At 39.1% G+C, this 16,615-nt stretch overlaps 1 long non-coding RNA gene across 1 annotated transcript; it reads left to right on the top strand.

Moving 5' to 3' along the window:
- The first annotated feature begins 54 nt into the window (after positions 1–54).
- On the top strand, positions 55–11,798 carry LOC123626835. Its single transcript, XR_006731035.1, has 3 exons — positions 55–195; positions 11,379–11,518; positions 11,601–11,798. It is a non-coding gene; the product is annotated as an uncharacterized LOC123626835 (long non-coding RNA).
- Positions 11,799–16,615: the final 4,817 nt, after the last annotated feature.

Here is a 16,615-nt window from a genome sequence, read left to right on the forward strand (position 1 = left end):
GGGGCGACCACGGGGCGGGGCTTGGAGGGCTCCACGCCCCCTGCCCGGCTCTGGGCGGGCGGTCAGGCTCGGCGCCGGCCCGCGCTGGGTGAATTCCGCACGCCGGGGCGCTTTCGGGGATCCTCTTGGAAGCACTTACGTAACCGAGTGCGCCGGGACTGGCTGAAGGGAGACCGTCCCGCAGGACGCAAGAAGGTGGGCGGGCCCGGCCGCAGGGAGGGAGTGGGGAGTCGGGGCCGAAGGGAGCCCCTGCCCGCTGGGCCAGAAGCCCGTGCTGCCTTGGCCTGGGAAAAGAACTCAGAAATTACAGAGAGCAGCGTAACGTGGCGTATTCGATACACTGCCCAGTATTTCCGCCGCCACCACACCTCACCCACCACCGAAAAGAACATAACGCCAGTCTCGGTCGCTGGGGTTTCCCTCCGCGCTGTGGCGGCCCCTGGAGCCGCGTGTCCCGGGTTCCCTGCAGTTAAGAGGCGATGGGGGAGGAGAAAGCGGGGAAAGGAGGGCGGGAAGCCGAGGTTGCTGACTTAGAAAATACTTCCAGGTGCCTGAAGTATTTTCCGATCTGATATGGGTGCGTGCGAAATAGTATATTAAACAAATACATAAAATTTACAGCACACATAAAACTTGTGACTCCACCACATTATCAATAATTAGCATCCGTGCATCCCCGGGATTCCACCCTTTGCCTCCCTCCCCCACCATCGCGATCCTGAATTTTGTCTCTCCTTGCCATTTTTTAGTGGTTTTTATCATATTTGGATGCATCCCTAACAATATATTGGTTTTTCTTCTTTTTGAGCTTTATAAAAATAGTATAACATATGTAGCCTTCTGGGATTCACTCAACATTTGTTTTTTTTGATTCATCCAAGTTGTTAAGTGTAGTAGTGGAACATTCATTTTTTACTGCCTAGTCAAAAGGAAGGTTTCTTCCGTCAGGGGTGGATTCAATACTACATCGCATATGATGCTATGTACATATGCTATGTAAAAATACTTTACATATTTTTCTTATTGATGGGAACCACACAGACTAATTTTGTAGGTCACAAAGCTATAAAAATTCTTTCCTGGGTTTTGTGACATTTGTAATTTGTTGTGATTTCTTTTCCCATTATAAATAAATATTCACTTTTGAACATAATTTTCATTCACAATTCTGTATCTTTTTCTTAAAAAGCCTCCCCATTCTCCAATTATATAAGCTCATGTCCCCACAAAACCTGAATCTGCCCCCAGTAATTACGAACAATGCTGGTAGGAGCATTCTTGTTCACCTGTGCATGTGCTCAAGTCTCCTTTGAACCTAGGAGTGAGCGCTGCTGCATCAGAGGCTGCGGGGCTGTTCAGCTGTAAAAGGTAAGGAGAAAGTGTTTTCAAAGTGGTTGTACCAGTCTATACTGCCGCCAACACTGATCAGCACGTACATTCCACATTCTGTCCAATCATTGTGAGACTTGTTGCTAGTCCATGGAGAATAAATAGGTACCATTTTATGGTCTTAATTTGCATTCCCTACTTATTTCTGATAAGATTGAGGGTTTTTTTAATATATCGATTATTCATTCATGTTTCCTCTTTCTCTTCTAAAGGTTTTAAAATATATACATAGTCTGGTCAAGGTGGCTAACACCTGTAATCCCAGCACTTTGGGAGACAGAGGTGGGAGGATCAGTTTCAGAACTAATACATCGAACTCCTGTATATCCTTCACAAAGATTGACAGTTTGCTGTATTTGTGTGTTAACAAATCCACTGAAAAATACATTTTTTAAAAGACAGGAGACACTTTATTTCAATGAACAGTTTGCAAACTGGGGAGAGGCAGTCTTCCTTACAAAAAGATGTGTTTTGAGAGAACAAAGAAAAGGGGTTTTTTTTTCTTTTTGAGACAGAGTCTCACTCTGTTGCCCTGGCTAGACTGCCATGGCGTCAGCCTAGCTCACAGCAACCTCAAACTCCTGGGCTCAAGCGATCCTTCTGTCTCATCCTCCTGAGTAGCTGGGACTACAGGCATGAGCCACCATGCCTGGTTAATTTTTTCTATATATTTTTAGTTGTCCAGTTAATTTCTATTTTTTAGCAGAGACGGGGTCTTGCTCCTGCTCAGGCTGGTCTTGAACTCCTGACCTCAAGCGATCCTCCCGCTTCGGCCTCCCAAAGAGCTAGGATTTCAGGCGTGAGCCACCGCACCCGGCCCCAAGTAAAAGGTTTACCTTCTATAGAGAAGGTTCCCATCCAGGTTCCTACTCTGGTCCACTTATGCAAATGAGGATACAAATTTGCTTATTTCTGATTAGCTGGCACTTGTTAAATTCTAATTGGTCAACACAGGTCACAGTCTATTGATTGAGTCAGGCAGTCATAGCTATGAAAGTCCCAAAGTTACTCGGAACACGGAGTACTATATGTGAGCTCTAGTCAGCAAGTGGCTGTTTGGCTCTATTTTGGATTTAGGCCCAGTTAGCCACTCAGTGTCTGTCTTGAAGGATTGGCCCTTTCAGGGTTCACATGTTTAAGAGAGATTATATTTTACATATACATATATATATATTTTTCTGAACTATTTGAGAGTAAGTTGTGGCACGTATCTTCAAAGACAAAGATCTTCTCTTAGGTATCCAAAAAACAATGTTCAAATTTGGGTAGTTTAACATTGATGTAATACTAATAGCTAATATATGGTCCTTATTGAAATTTCACCAGTTGTTCCAATAAAGTCCTTTAGAGCATTTTTTCCCCCAATCCAGGAACCAGTCCATGATCTTTTCCCTTTCTTTATGGAGTCTTTTAATGAATAAAAGTTCTTAAGTACAATGTAGTTAAATTTGTCAATTTCTTTTTTCTCCCTTTTATTTTTAGTAACATAATAATTGTACATTATATATGGGATACAGAGTGATGTTTCAGTATGTGTATACAACGTATGGTGATCGATTCAGGGTTATCAGCATATCCATCACCTCAAACCTTTAACATTTCTTTGTGTTGTGAACATTCAGAATCCTCTTTTCTATTTTCATATGGATTGGTTTTTGTCTGGTATGAAGTATAAATTCACTCCCTTGCTTTCCAAATGGCCAGCCAATTGTCTAAATCACATTTATTAACTAGAGTCCTTCCTCCAGTGACCTGCAGTGCCATCTGGGGTCATATATCAAGGTTCTACTGTGTATAAGTCTGTTTCTGGACTCGCTGCTCTCTTCCAAGTTGTCTACCTTTGTGCCGATTCCATCCTGTCTCGATTATGATAGGTTTATTATAAGTTTCCTGTATGATTGAGCAAGTCCTGCCACGTTAGCTTTCTCCAAAAGTGTCTTGGCTATTCTTGCCCCTTTGTTCTTTCATGTGCATTTTAGATTCAACTTGTCAGTTTTCGGAAAAAGTATTGATGCAATTATCATGGGAAATGCATTAATTCTGTAGATCAATTTGAGGGCAGAATTGACATCTTTACAATATTATCTTCCTGTATCACAGTTATTTAGGTTTTCTTTCTCCCGAGATGCTTGCCCATTTTTGGTTATTTATTCCTAGACTCATTACAGTTTATATTATTATTATAAATGGTATTGTTTAAAGGTTTTTAAAGAATATTTGCTCATTTATAAAAATGCAATTGATTTTTATGTTGATTTTATAGCCCCTTGTTAAATACTCTTTGTATTTCTAATAATTTCTCAATTAATTTTAGTTTTCTATTTAGACAGTCACATCTTAAGTGATGTTTGCTTTGTTTTCTCTTTTCTTTTTCTTTCATTTATTTTACTATGCTGGCTACAATCTCCAATACAGTGTTGAATAAATGTGATGATAGCAGACATTTCTGTCTAGTTCCTGATTTTAAAAGAACTTAATTCACATGTTTCCTCATAAGAATGATGCATGTTGCAGGTTTTTCAGACACTTTTATTAAGTTAAAGAAGTTCTCTTCCATTCTGAATTCGCTAAAAGTTTTATTATGAATGAGTATTGGACTGTATCAAATGCTTTTTTCTCTCTTTTTCTTTTTCCTTTGTTGAGATCAGAAAAAGGTTTTTTGTGTCCTTATTTATCAATATAAAGAATTATATTTACAGATTTTTCAAATGTTAAACACCTTTGCATTTCTAAGATAAACCTAATTTGGCCATGATATGTTATCTTTTATGTTAGCATTTTGTTCAGGATTTTAAAATTTATAAGTGAAATTGGCCTACAATTTTATGATTTTCCTTTCTTATACTGTCCCTGGTTATGCCAGCATCAAAGAATGAGTTGGAGAATAATTCTCTTTGCCACCCTCCATTCTCTGGAATAATTTGTATAAGATTGAAATGATCTGTTTGCTGAAGTTTGGCAGAACTTCCTATAAAATGATCTGGACATGTAGGAGTTTTTTTGTGGAAAGATTTTTACCTTTAGATTTACTATCTTTAATAGTCATAGGGCTAGTCAGCCTTTCTTAAGGAATTCTTGAGCCAGTTTTACTGTTATGTTTTTAAAGTCCTTTTCAACTAAGTTTTCATATTTATTGATTATAACATCAGTTCTTCAAAGTTTCTTGAGACTTGCTGTATGAGAAGTCTATGGCCAATTTTTATAAATGTTTAAAGCCAGAAAACCCAGAGAAGAATGTTTATTCACCAATAGATAGGTACAGTGATATCTGCAAATAAATCAAGCTTGGTATTTTATATTTTCTATATCCTTATTAATATTCATGTTCAGATTTGCCTGTCAGTATTCCTCTTAACCATTAGTGCATAAAATGGATCAAGCAGTTAATTTTCCATTATAAAGCTGGATTTGTCCATTTTCCCCTGTAGTTCCAGCAATTTTAGTTTTGTGTATTTCGGGGCCATTTTATTTTAGAATTAGTATTTATAAAGCAATTTAAGCATTAATATGTCAGAGAATTTTAGATTTCAATGCATTCACCAGAGTCCAATCACCACCCCTTGCCACGCTCTTGCCACACAGGAGGAATATTTTAAAGCGCCCTGCTACATGACCAAATGACTTATTGAATATCTTTGCAGGCAGGGAGCTTCCTGCCTTACAGCGCAGTCTAGTTCTTCACTGGGGGTCTCCACGGTTATACTTGCCATTCAGTTGGACTGTCTATGGCTAGGCATTACCCAAAGCACTTACAAACATTGCTATGTTTCATTCTCACCATCATCTTTTAAAGTAGGCATTTTATCCCCATTGTACTAATGAAGAAACAGGTTAGGGTAATTAAGCAAGCTGCCAAAGTCACACGGGTAGGTAGTGGCACAGCAGGAACCCAAGCCCAAGTCTGTCTCCTAAATCCAACTACACTGCCTCCAAGCTCTTCTTTATGAACTTTCAATCAAGGGAATGGTTCCAACCACCATTTTTAGTGTTCCTAGAAGTTCCCAATCCTTTGGAAACCTCAGAAATAACCCAAGCTAATATGTGTTCCCTAACCCTGCCCGACTTCCCTCAGTTTTCTCATAGAAGCTTTGGACCTTTGCCATTTGTGTTCATGTTCTTATTGTTACTTCTGGAAAAGCAGCCAATCTTGACCTGTGGGATGATTCATTCTTAGTTTACAGCCTATGAGTTGAAACTCATTTCTGCATGTGAATTAGGATGCTGGATGAAGCCTAATATTTAACACTCCAAGTACTTCATCTTTCAAGGTTAATAAGTCAAACCTTGGAACAACTCAGGTCTCACATCTAGCTCTATCCCACTATATGTTCTTTAATAAAAAGCTCAGCTTCAGGCCAAGTGCAGTGGCTCACACCTGTAATCCTAGCATTCTGGGAGGCTAAGATGGGAGGATTGCTTGAGCTCAGGAGTTCGAGACCAGCCTGAGCAAGAACGAGACCCCATCTCTACTAACAATAGAAAAATTAGCTGGGTGTGGTGGCGCAAACCTATAGTCCCAGCTACTCACTCGGGAGGCTGAACCAGGAGGATCCCTTGAGCTCAGGAGTTTGAGGTCACAGTGAGCTATTATGACGCTACTGCACTCTAACCAGGGCAACAGAGAGAGACTCTGTCTCAAAAAAAACAAAAAAAAAAAACAAAACCAAAAAAAAAACCCAAAACAAAACAAAATGGCTCAGATTCAGATTTCTTCTTAGGTCTCACCAGATCACAGTCTAATTAATCTAAATTCCTATTTCCTTCACAAAAAGTCATTACCAACATGGTTTTATGATGGTCTTTTAATTGTGGGGTCACAGAAAACATTACCTATAATAGGTCATGTGGAAATCACAGATGGCATTACTAATACATTCTTATTATGCATTAGGCTTGACGGCAGGGAGGGACAGGAAAATATACAGGGGTGACTCAATTAGACAAGAGTTGTGGAATGCATGCAACCTACATAACCATTCTAAGAGTTTGCCAGGAGCTGTGTCTTAGAACAGGAAATGCGGCAATGATGTGAGCTGACCTGTATGTTATTCTCATGTGCTGTTGAGACATGCATAGAAATAATAACGCCTAGCATTCTTTCATCTCGGGGAAACTTCAGTCTCACACCTATTAATTTATAGCTACTCCTCACTGTTTTAATATGTGAGGCTTGGAAAGCCTATATAAATTTACATCAAGGTGAAGACAGGAAAGCACAGATTGATAGTATTTGACTGTCATCAATTTTTTTTTCACTTGCATTACTATCATCACAATGAATCAGACCAGAACTTGGACCCTTCCACTTTCTGCCTTTGGTACGTTTTCCTGATAAGTAGTATGACCAAACATTCAAATTCTAAAAACTGAATCATTTACTCATTCCACAGATTGATGCCATCTGCCATGTGCCAGACCGGAGAATATAATGATGAAAAAGTCATAATCTCTGCCCACACCAAGGTTACAGCAGGAAGAGTATGGGGGTGGAGGGAGACTGACAAACAATTCTGTAGTAAACGCTATAAAAGGGAAGTACAAATGGCATAGGAAGGTATAGCATGGGCACATAAGCCAGACTTGGTGAGTCAGGGAGAGCTCTCCAGAGGAAATGGCATCTAAGCTGAGATATAAGAGCTGAATAGGAATTGGGACAATTAAAACAAGAAAGGGAAGAGGAGGGAAAGGTCCAGCGTGAGAATATGGCACATCCAAGGAACTGGAAGAAGTTAGGTATCAGTCTACTTAGGTCAGGTTATGCTGCAATAACAAATGACCCCAAAATCTTAGTGGCACATAACAAAGATTTATTCCTCATGTATCCTACAATATGGACAAAAGGTTGTAGGGAGGAAAACTGAGGTAGGGAAGCTAGGTAGGAAGCTGAGGCAGTAGTTCAGGCAGGAGAGGATGACGGCCTGAACCAAAGTAGTGGCCATGGGGCTACAGAGAAGTGGACAGAGTCAAGAGCTACGTAGAAAGTACAGCCAGTAGCTCTTCCTGATTGACGGGACACGGAGGGAGAAGGAGAAAGAGTTATGGCTGACATTGTAGTTCAATGTGCACTACATAGCTTTATAGTAACGACATACAACACGATGATAAAAGCATTTACGGAGATGAATCTAATACTTAAAATAGCATAATCAATGTTTTAATGTAATCGTTTTAGAAATGTCTTCCTACTCATCTTGTATACATCATAGAGTTTTTGATCTCAGTGATCAATATTACTGTTTATTCCCAAACTCCTGGTACAGATATATTCACAAAGTATTAATACATAATTCTTGACTGGGAACCTTCTGGGATGCCAAATTAGGATATGCCTAATTAAAACTAGGTCTATTTTACAACTCTATGTTCATCCTAAAACTTGAACTTGCAAATATGTCATTGGGTGGTTAGGAAAAATAGACTTTACTGAGCTATAGAGGCTACTTTTGTAAACTGTAGCAAAGGGAGGCTCATGCAGGTTTCACTAGATTCAATATTGCAAGGCTGTCATGCTCTGAAGACACAGTATAAAAGCCATGGCCATTAGTACACTTAGAAACCGCTGCCGATATGCATTAATTTCCCAGAGGAAAAACCAATATGGTGGATTCTCCCTTTCAAGATTACATGTGTTGTTGTGATATTAAATTCTCAAAAGAGGAAGAGAAGGCATCTTAGGTTTTTCCAAGCCAACTCTAAATTTTTCAGCAGTGGACAAATTGAGAGCACCAGTTCAGATATTCTTTTATTTGGCTACAATCGCCTTTTCTTCCAGCTTTACTTGTCCAAATTCTCCCACCATGATCATTTTCAACCACACTGGAACCTAGTGTGTTAATTTCTCTATTTCCTCCCAATATGTCTGCCATCCTCTGTCTTCCTTTTCCATCTTATCCAACTTATATTCTGCATTTTGAGGGTTAATTTCAGTATGCCAACAATAAGCGTGAGGTATTTTACTGAAATCAGAAATATACCAGCACTGCATAAATTAATATTTGAATGATTTACAAAGATTTAATAATCTAGTAAGCTACCAACAAAATGATAGAAATTTATTTTCCAGCTGAAGGTAATTGATGGCTCTCAGAGTAGAGGCTATAGAAGGTGCATTTGCAGATTCTCTTATAGGAATACAACTAAAGGTGGCCAGGCATGGTGGCTCATGCCTGTAATCCTAGCACTCTGGGAGGCCGAGGCAGGAGGATGGCTCAAGGTCAGGAGTTCTAGACGAGCCTGAGCAAGATTGAGACCCCATCTCTACTAACAATAGAAAGAAATTATCTGGACAACTAAAAAAATATATAGAAAAAATTAGCCGGGCATGGTGGCACATGCCTGTAGTCCCAGCTACTCAGGAGGCTGAGGCAGGAGGATGGCTTGAGCCCAGGAGTTTGAGGTTGCTGTGACCTAGGCTGATGCCACAGCACTCTAGTCCAGGCAACAGGGTGAGTCTGTGTCTCAAAAAAAAAAAAAAAAGAATACAACCAAAGGAGTTCCTGGGCCCTAATATTCCTCCTCTTAAATATTCTTGCCTCTACACCTAGAGTTTCTATGCTTTTTATAAGGTTGGGTCAAACAAAACATGCACTATAAGCCTGTTTCTCTGGAAGGTAATAGTTTCAGATGTGTGGCATATGGATTATTCCAAAAACAACTTCAAAAAAGCATTACATATATTTTTGGATTTGGAATAGCTTTCAAGAAATGTGAAGATGCCACATTTCTTGAGTCAAATAAAATTTTACTATGAATATGGCCAATGCATCTTAACCTCATTTGCTTTCTATAGATAGGCAAGTATTAACTTGTGTATTTACATTTTCTAATTTTAATTTTTCATCTTATCACTAAAAAACAGTATCTAGTTTGTGGTTCAATTACTATTTTTTTTTTTTTTTTGAGACAGAGTCTTGCTCCATTGACCCAGGTAGAGTGCAATGGCACCATCATAGCTCCCTGCAACCTCAAACTCCTGGGCTCAAGGGATCGTCCTGCCTCAGCCTCCTGAGGAGCTGGGGATACAGGCATGCACTACCATGCCCAGCTAATTTTTTTCTATTTCTTGTAGAGACAGAGTCTTGCTCTTGCTCAGGCTGGTCTCCAACGCCTGAGCTCAAGCAATCCTCCTGCCTTGGCCTTCCAGAGTGCTAGGAATACAGGTGTGAGTCACCATGCCAGGCCGGTTCAGTTATTATTAATAAATACTTTTTAAATAATCCTAGTAGCTTAAATGTGTCATACAGTAGGATGTAGAATTGATTTCTTTTCATATGTAGAAACTGGAAAGTGAATGTAATAAATAATAATTTTACCTAGTCTTGCTCATGTTCATCTTATGTATAGACAGATTTCATAATGATGAAAAAAGAAAAGAAAAGAAATTTCTATGGGTTACCTTTGGAGGATGCTAGAGAATCAACTTATAATTCTAAAATTATATAAATAAAAAGAAAGACTCAAACAATGGTCTGACTTTTCTGAACAAATTGTACCTCCAGATAACCATTGGTTGATGAAAGAAAGTTTCCCTTTATAGAGATATTCTAGCTAATAAGTGAAGCAGGCATAATGGAATTAGAATATCACGGTGCAGCAATCTCTAACGAAATAACGGATGCAAAGATCATCAGTGACTGCTAAAGGCGTTGGGTGAAAAGCTGATGGAGAACTTTATATTATAGCATGTGATTCAGCCTAGCAATGCCCGAACTCACTGATCAATCTTAGCATCACAGAAAGAACCATATATTTTGTGCCTCTGATGAAAGTACAAAAAACCATTTACAAAGTATTCTCAACAAAAAATTGAACTTAAATTTGATTGAGCCTCTAGATGCATCAGGTTACAGAAAATATAACAGACAAAGGAATCTTTTAAACAACATCAGTGGGATGCAATCAGCAAATTCAGACTGTTGGGAAATCTTACAGGAAAATGACATTTCAAAGAAAGGAAAGTGAGAGCGCCAGAAACAGAGGAGGAACCCATAGTTTAAAAGACACATATAAACTAAATGTAATATGTGACCCTTATTTGGTTCCTGATTTAAACAAACTGTAAAAAAAATTCAAGAGCTGCCAAGAAGCTCTTCTCTACTAAAGGCAAAACAAAATCACAAACCCCACTCGTATTGACTTCTGTTGGCATAAATCCCACAATTAAAGAGGTGTACCTTTTAGTTAAACCTTCTTATCCTGAGAGGACCATTCCTAAGAGCACATCAAACCTCATCTATCACTCATTCTCAAACTAAAGAGAATGTTTACTGTTCATTGAAGCAGTTACCCACGGTTACCACAGTCTGAAAATATTAAATGGAAAGTTCCAGAAATAAACAATTCATGTTATAAATTGTTCTATTTAAATTTTATTTATACATTTATATTTATAATTATTCCATTTTAAGTTATTTATATTTATAATTATCCTATTATTAGTTGTTATTGCTAAACTCTTACTGTGCCTAATTTATAAATTAAACTTTATCACATGTATTTATGTATAGGAAAAAACATAGTGTATGTCGGGTTCAGTACTATCTGAGGTTTCAGGCATCCACTGGGGGTCTTGGAACGTATCCCCCTCAGATAAGCGGGGGTTACTGTATATATATGAAGGAGTGGCCTAACTCACTGTCCTTTCTGGGGTACCACCTGGAAGTTGATTGTACCCTTCTACCCTTGTCCCGTTGGTTATTACGTTGCCGCACGGCTACACCTACCATAAAGGAACAGGAAAATACAGCGTTTATTGAGTGGCCATGTTCCCAGATGAAAATTCCCTGACTCTGGAAGAAGGGCAGAAGGCCCAGTAGTGGCCTATTGATAGTCTTTGTCACAATAACTTCAAAAAAAAAGCCATGAGACCAGACGTCATAATGACAATGTGTTCTAAACTAAGTGTTTCACTGACATATCCAAATACAAATAACACATACGTGACGGCCATTTGTTCGTGACTACCTAACATCCATTCGCTCCACTTCCAGAACATCCGCATCGTTCTTTGGGAATCCTCGCTCTGCAGCCTGCAGCCGGGACTCCATTTTGCCTCCGGTGCCTTGTGACCTCGCCTGGCCAATCACAACAGTGGCTGGCTCACGGACGGGCACGTGACTTCATTACCAATGTGGGAAAGCAGACTCTCTTTGAATTCGACGGCCATCTTGTCACATGGACCCTGACAGTAAAACCGATTCTTTTTTTTTCAGCCTTATTTGGAGTCTGCTCTACACTGGGGCTTCCTAGGTGCAAGATCCAGTAAACCCTCGTCTCTGCCTCCGCCCTTTTTCTCTCCTTACACTAGTTTATAGTGGGTTTTCTGTAAACCTGCAATAGAGTCCTAATGGATATATTGGTGACTATTTCTAAAATTTAAAATTAAGCAATAAAGAATTAAAATAAAATTTAAAAACCAAGTAAACCATCTGATTAGTTCACATATTTAAATGAGTAAGCATTTATCATGTAGCAAAGAAATACGAAGCACCAATGTTCTATTCTGTACTTCCAGAATTTGAAGCACTGTCTGATTAAGGCTTCAAAATACAGTTCAAGAATTCTCTCTCACAGATTGCTAAGTAACATGACTGTAGATTCAAGAGCTTAAAAATTTGGTCATTATCAAGAATTCAACCTTAAATTCTTTCCAGATGAGTTAGGAGTATAAATAAGTTTAAAAAGTCATCAAGCAATTTCCTTCTCCTTCAAGTGGCTTCTTTTCCAAGAGGTCAAACTCTCCTTTCACATGGACTACATGTTCTCATCTTGTGATATAATATTTCTTACCACTTTGAGTGAATAAATAATTCAGAGTAAGCTAATATCAGATGTAACATAGAACTAACCAAACTTCTTACAAGTCCCTTAAAAAGTATCTTTTTTGGGGGGGACACAGTTACATTACTGGGAAAAAAATATCTTGAAAAGAAAATATTGAGGAGCAATTTTATGGATTCCTATATAATGTCAAAATAATAAAAAACATTCATACTCCATGTTGCTTTTTTGGAAAAGTCCCATTTATGGGAGTGGCTCTGGTGTTCAGTAACACACATGAAGTCTAAACAGCTCCTGTAGTTGGCCAGATAATAAAATATAGGCTGAAAGGAGCTTAGAGGTCTTCTAGCATATTTTTCTAGGGAATAATTGTACTAAAATTTTCCTAGAAACAAGGGATTTATCTCATTTTGAAGACTGGCAGGGAAAAGAATTCTATTCCTTTCTTAATAAACCATTTCAGAGCATAGCAAGCCTCACAAGAAATTTATCAACTATGGTTTATCCAAATCCTTTGAGCTGAAACTCTGTTTAGTAGAACTAGAAAGCTGCTAGTCATCAGTGCAAGAGCCCTTCACATATTCAGACATTGTAATGAAAAGTTCTTTATGATGAATCTCTTAACCCTCTTAATCAACCAGAGATGATTTTACTGACAAGGGACATTTGAACATTTCTGTAGACACTTTTAGTTGTCACAACTGGAGGGGGAATGCTACTGGCATCTCATGTGTAGAGACCAAATATGCCACTAAAACACTCCACAATGCACAGGACAGTTCTGTGTGCACACACACACCCCACCCCCCAAAGAATTACCCCAAATGTTAAAAGTACCAATGATGATAAATTCGGTTGCCTTTCCTCATATAGTCTTATTTTCTAGACTTCTAATAATAATTTGAATTTTCTTTGGATATCCCCTCAAACTTAAATCATCCCACTTAGATTTGAAGCTACAAATTACACATGGGTCTGATCATTACTGAACACTAAAGACAAATGACTTCAAATTCTTTCAGTCTGTGATACTTGTTAAGGAATAACCAGAAGTGGCATGTCCTGCGGGAAGGTTATAGACTCAAAGCTCTCTGGGGATATAGCTGATCCACATCAAATGCTGGTAGCCATTCGGACGAACTACTGGGGCACGCCCAGAGTGCTACCCAAATAAGATTACTAGAATATCTGAGACTGATAGAAAAGCAGAGGAGCTGGGGGTGGGGGAAGAAAAAAGGAAGATATTCTTGAGCTGCAGCCAAAGAATAAAAGAACAACAGAAAATGGGAAAGGGAGGTTTCCCAGGGCTCTCTCCTTACAACTCATAGGCAACCAAAGAAAGGGGCTAAGTCTTCCTAGCCTCAGATATGTTTTACTGTGGCCTAAGGACACATATTTAAGATAACTTTTGGTAATTTCACAAACTTTTGTAACTTTTCTAATGCCTATTTTTAATCCCCTGCTTCTCAGTAATATAGAGTACCAAAAACCTTTAAGTGAAAAGTCTTGTGAGCCTGCTTCAAAATTAGCAGAAGCAGCCCCCTTTGAGGCAAACTTTGGGAAAAGGGATTTCTGGAAGAAAATCTGGGCTGGCCATAGCTGGGAAGAAAAGCAATCTGGGAAAGTCCCTGATATCTGCAAGAAGAAATTGGGGACCCATGAAGGGCTAATCCTGGGGTTGGAAAAAGTGCTTTCTGTCTTCAAAGATGGACGCTGAGTTCAGCTTTACATAGTACCTTGCTCATGAGACGATTTAATACATGGTTTTCTGATTTTGATTAGCATTTTTTCTTCTAACTGCTGCTCTTAAATTCAAATTATAGCTTTCCAGGGGATTCAAAAAAAAAGATGAAGAAATATGCTGAGGCTTGCACAGAGATCAAATAACCATTCCATTTTAAAACCATAGATTCTGCCATTTGTTGGGTTTTCATACCAGGCTTGGCATTTCTCACGCTTGATGTCTACATACAAATATTCACATTGGAGAGTTTGAGCAAAATCATTTGGTGGGTTTGAGCTCTGTAAGGAATATATAAAATGTTCCTTGAAATTATAGTTCCAAGTTTGCTTTTATATTTAGATGACTCATAAAGACTTTATTTGCACACTATCCATTCAGCATGAAAGATGATCTCGAGGAATATGAAAAAATACTTAATTTCAAATTCATGCAAGGAGAAGATGGCACCTTAATGTCCCCCACATTCTCTTTACTTGCAACTCCATCCCAACTCCACCTGCTGGGGTCAATCAGTAGGCGGGTGGGACCTGAGTGATGGTTTCTTCATAGTGGGCAGGACAGGAGCTGAGGGTCAGGGTGGGACAGTCCTGACATGAAGATCTAAAAATGGTAGCTGCTGGCAGTGGGACCCCCTAATGGTGCTATGATAGTTGGCCCGTCAGGGAGTTGATTTCTGCCCTGTTGAAGTGTCCGTATTCTCCCCAACTGCAGCAGCTGGGGAAGAACCCAACAGGCTAGGAGAACTGGAGGAGATCAGGGAGCAGAGGGGCTTCCTTCCTTTCTTCCTGAGAACCTGTCCACCCCTATAAACATCAGGCTATCAGACACCACTGGCCTTCCACCCTCTTAGGACCAGTGACGCTCAAGCTACTCCCAAGGTGCTCAAAACCAGACAGAGAAAGAGCAAATTAAACGATCAGAGCAAGTCCCTTATGAAATAGAGTTGATGCAAGAGACAGATGACAACTTGTACGGCAAGAAAAAAATTAATAAGAACACTAAGGACATCTAATTGCAGCACAAAGGGGACACTCTGGGGAGAAATAAAACCATGATTTTCATACTAAAAATTTTAATAATAGAATAAAGGCCATTGTTGAGACTCAAAATTAGAAGCCTAGAAAATCCAATAGAAGAAATATCTGAAATGACAGAGCAAAAATACAAAGGAATAGAAGTTATGACCAAAAAAAGGTAAGAAATTTGGAAGACAGCCTCCAGAGGGTAGATTCTATTATGGAAAGAGGAAAAGAGCAGATGGAGGAGAGACAATAATAGAAAAAAAAAATTTTTTTGTGGTGAAGAAAGACCTGAGTCTACAAATTCAAAAGGCTCACTAAGTTCCAGACATAATTAATGAGAAACATATCTGGGCATATGCTGGTAAAATTCTTAAACTTCAAGATAAAGAGGAAATTGTACAAATTTCCAGGGTAAAAATGAGTAAACTACAAAGAAAAAGAGTCAGACAGACATGTGACTTTTCTACAGCTTTGGAGGCCAAAAAACAGTGGAGCAAACTCTGCAAACCATTGAGAGAAAAGAACTTCAATCCAAGAATTCTATATCCAAAAAAGTTGTTGTTTACCTTTCAGTGTGAGTGAAAGATATTTGTAACTATACAGGGATTCAGAGAATAAATCACAGACATACCACCAGTTGAGGAAAGGACTTAAATTACAGAAGACTTGAATAACAAGTTGTGAATAGAACTTAAATGTGTGTGTGTATTAGTTATCTATCACTGCATAACAAATTACCCCAAAACTTAGTGGCCTAGAATAACAGCAAACATTTATTATTTCTCACAGTTTTTGTGGGTCAGGAGTGGCTTAGCTAGGAAGCACTGTCTTGAGTCTGTCACAAAGATAAACTCATGATGTCGGCCTGGGCTGTAGTCCCTTCAAGGCTAAACTGGGGCTGCAGGATCTTCTTCCAGGGCAGGTTGCTCATATGGCTGGCAAGCTGTTTAGCTCTGGGTAGGAGTTTCTCTGCACACGGGCTCTTTTAGGGCTCCTTGTGAGTCCTCATGATATGGTAGCTGGCCTCCCCCAGAGCTAGCTATCCAGAAAAGGGAGAGCCAGGTGGAGCCTCAGAAGTCACATGGTATCATTCTAGTTATTAGAAGCAAGTCACTAAATCCAGTCCACATTCAAAGACAGGGAAGTTATATTGCACCTTTGAAAGGAGAAGTGTTAATATATTTTTGAGAGCCGGGTATGCTGGCTAACACCTGTAATCCCAGTGATTCAGGAGGCTGAGTTGTTCAGCCCAGATGTTCTTCAACAGGTAAAAGGTTAAACAAACTGTGGTATATGTTCATTGCAGCATTGTTAATAGTAGCCAAGATATAGAATAAACCTAAAAATCTACTGATAGATGAATGGATAAAGGAAATGTGGTCTATATACACAATGGAATACTATTCACCCTTTAGAAAGACAGAAATTCTGTCATTTGCAACAACATGGATGAACCTGGAGGACATTATGTTAAGTGAAATAAACTAGGTACAGAAAGACATGATCTCACTTATATTCATGTGTAGAATCTAAAATTGTTGAACTCACAGAAGTGGGGAGTAAAGTGGGGGTTACCAGAGCTGGGCCAGGGCTGGGGAGGAACTGGGGAGATGCTGGTCAAAGTAAACAAGAGATCAGTGAGACAGGAGGCCTAAGATCAAGGGACCTTTTGTACAACATG

This window comes from Lemur catta, chromosome 23 (genome assembly GCF_020740605.2).
Source record: "Lemur catta isolate mLemCat1 chromosome 23, mLemCat1.pri, whole genome shotgun sequence".
Classification (NCBI taxonomy): Eukaryota; Metazoa; Chordata; class Mammalia; order Primates; family Lemuridae; genus Lemur; species Lemur catta.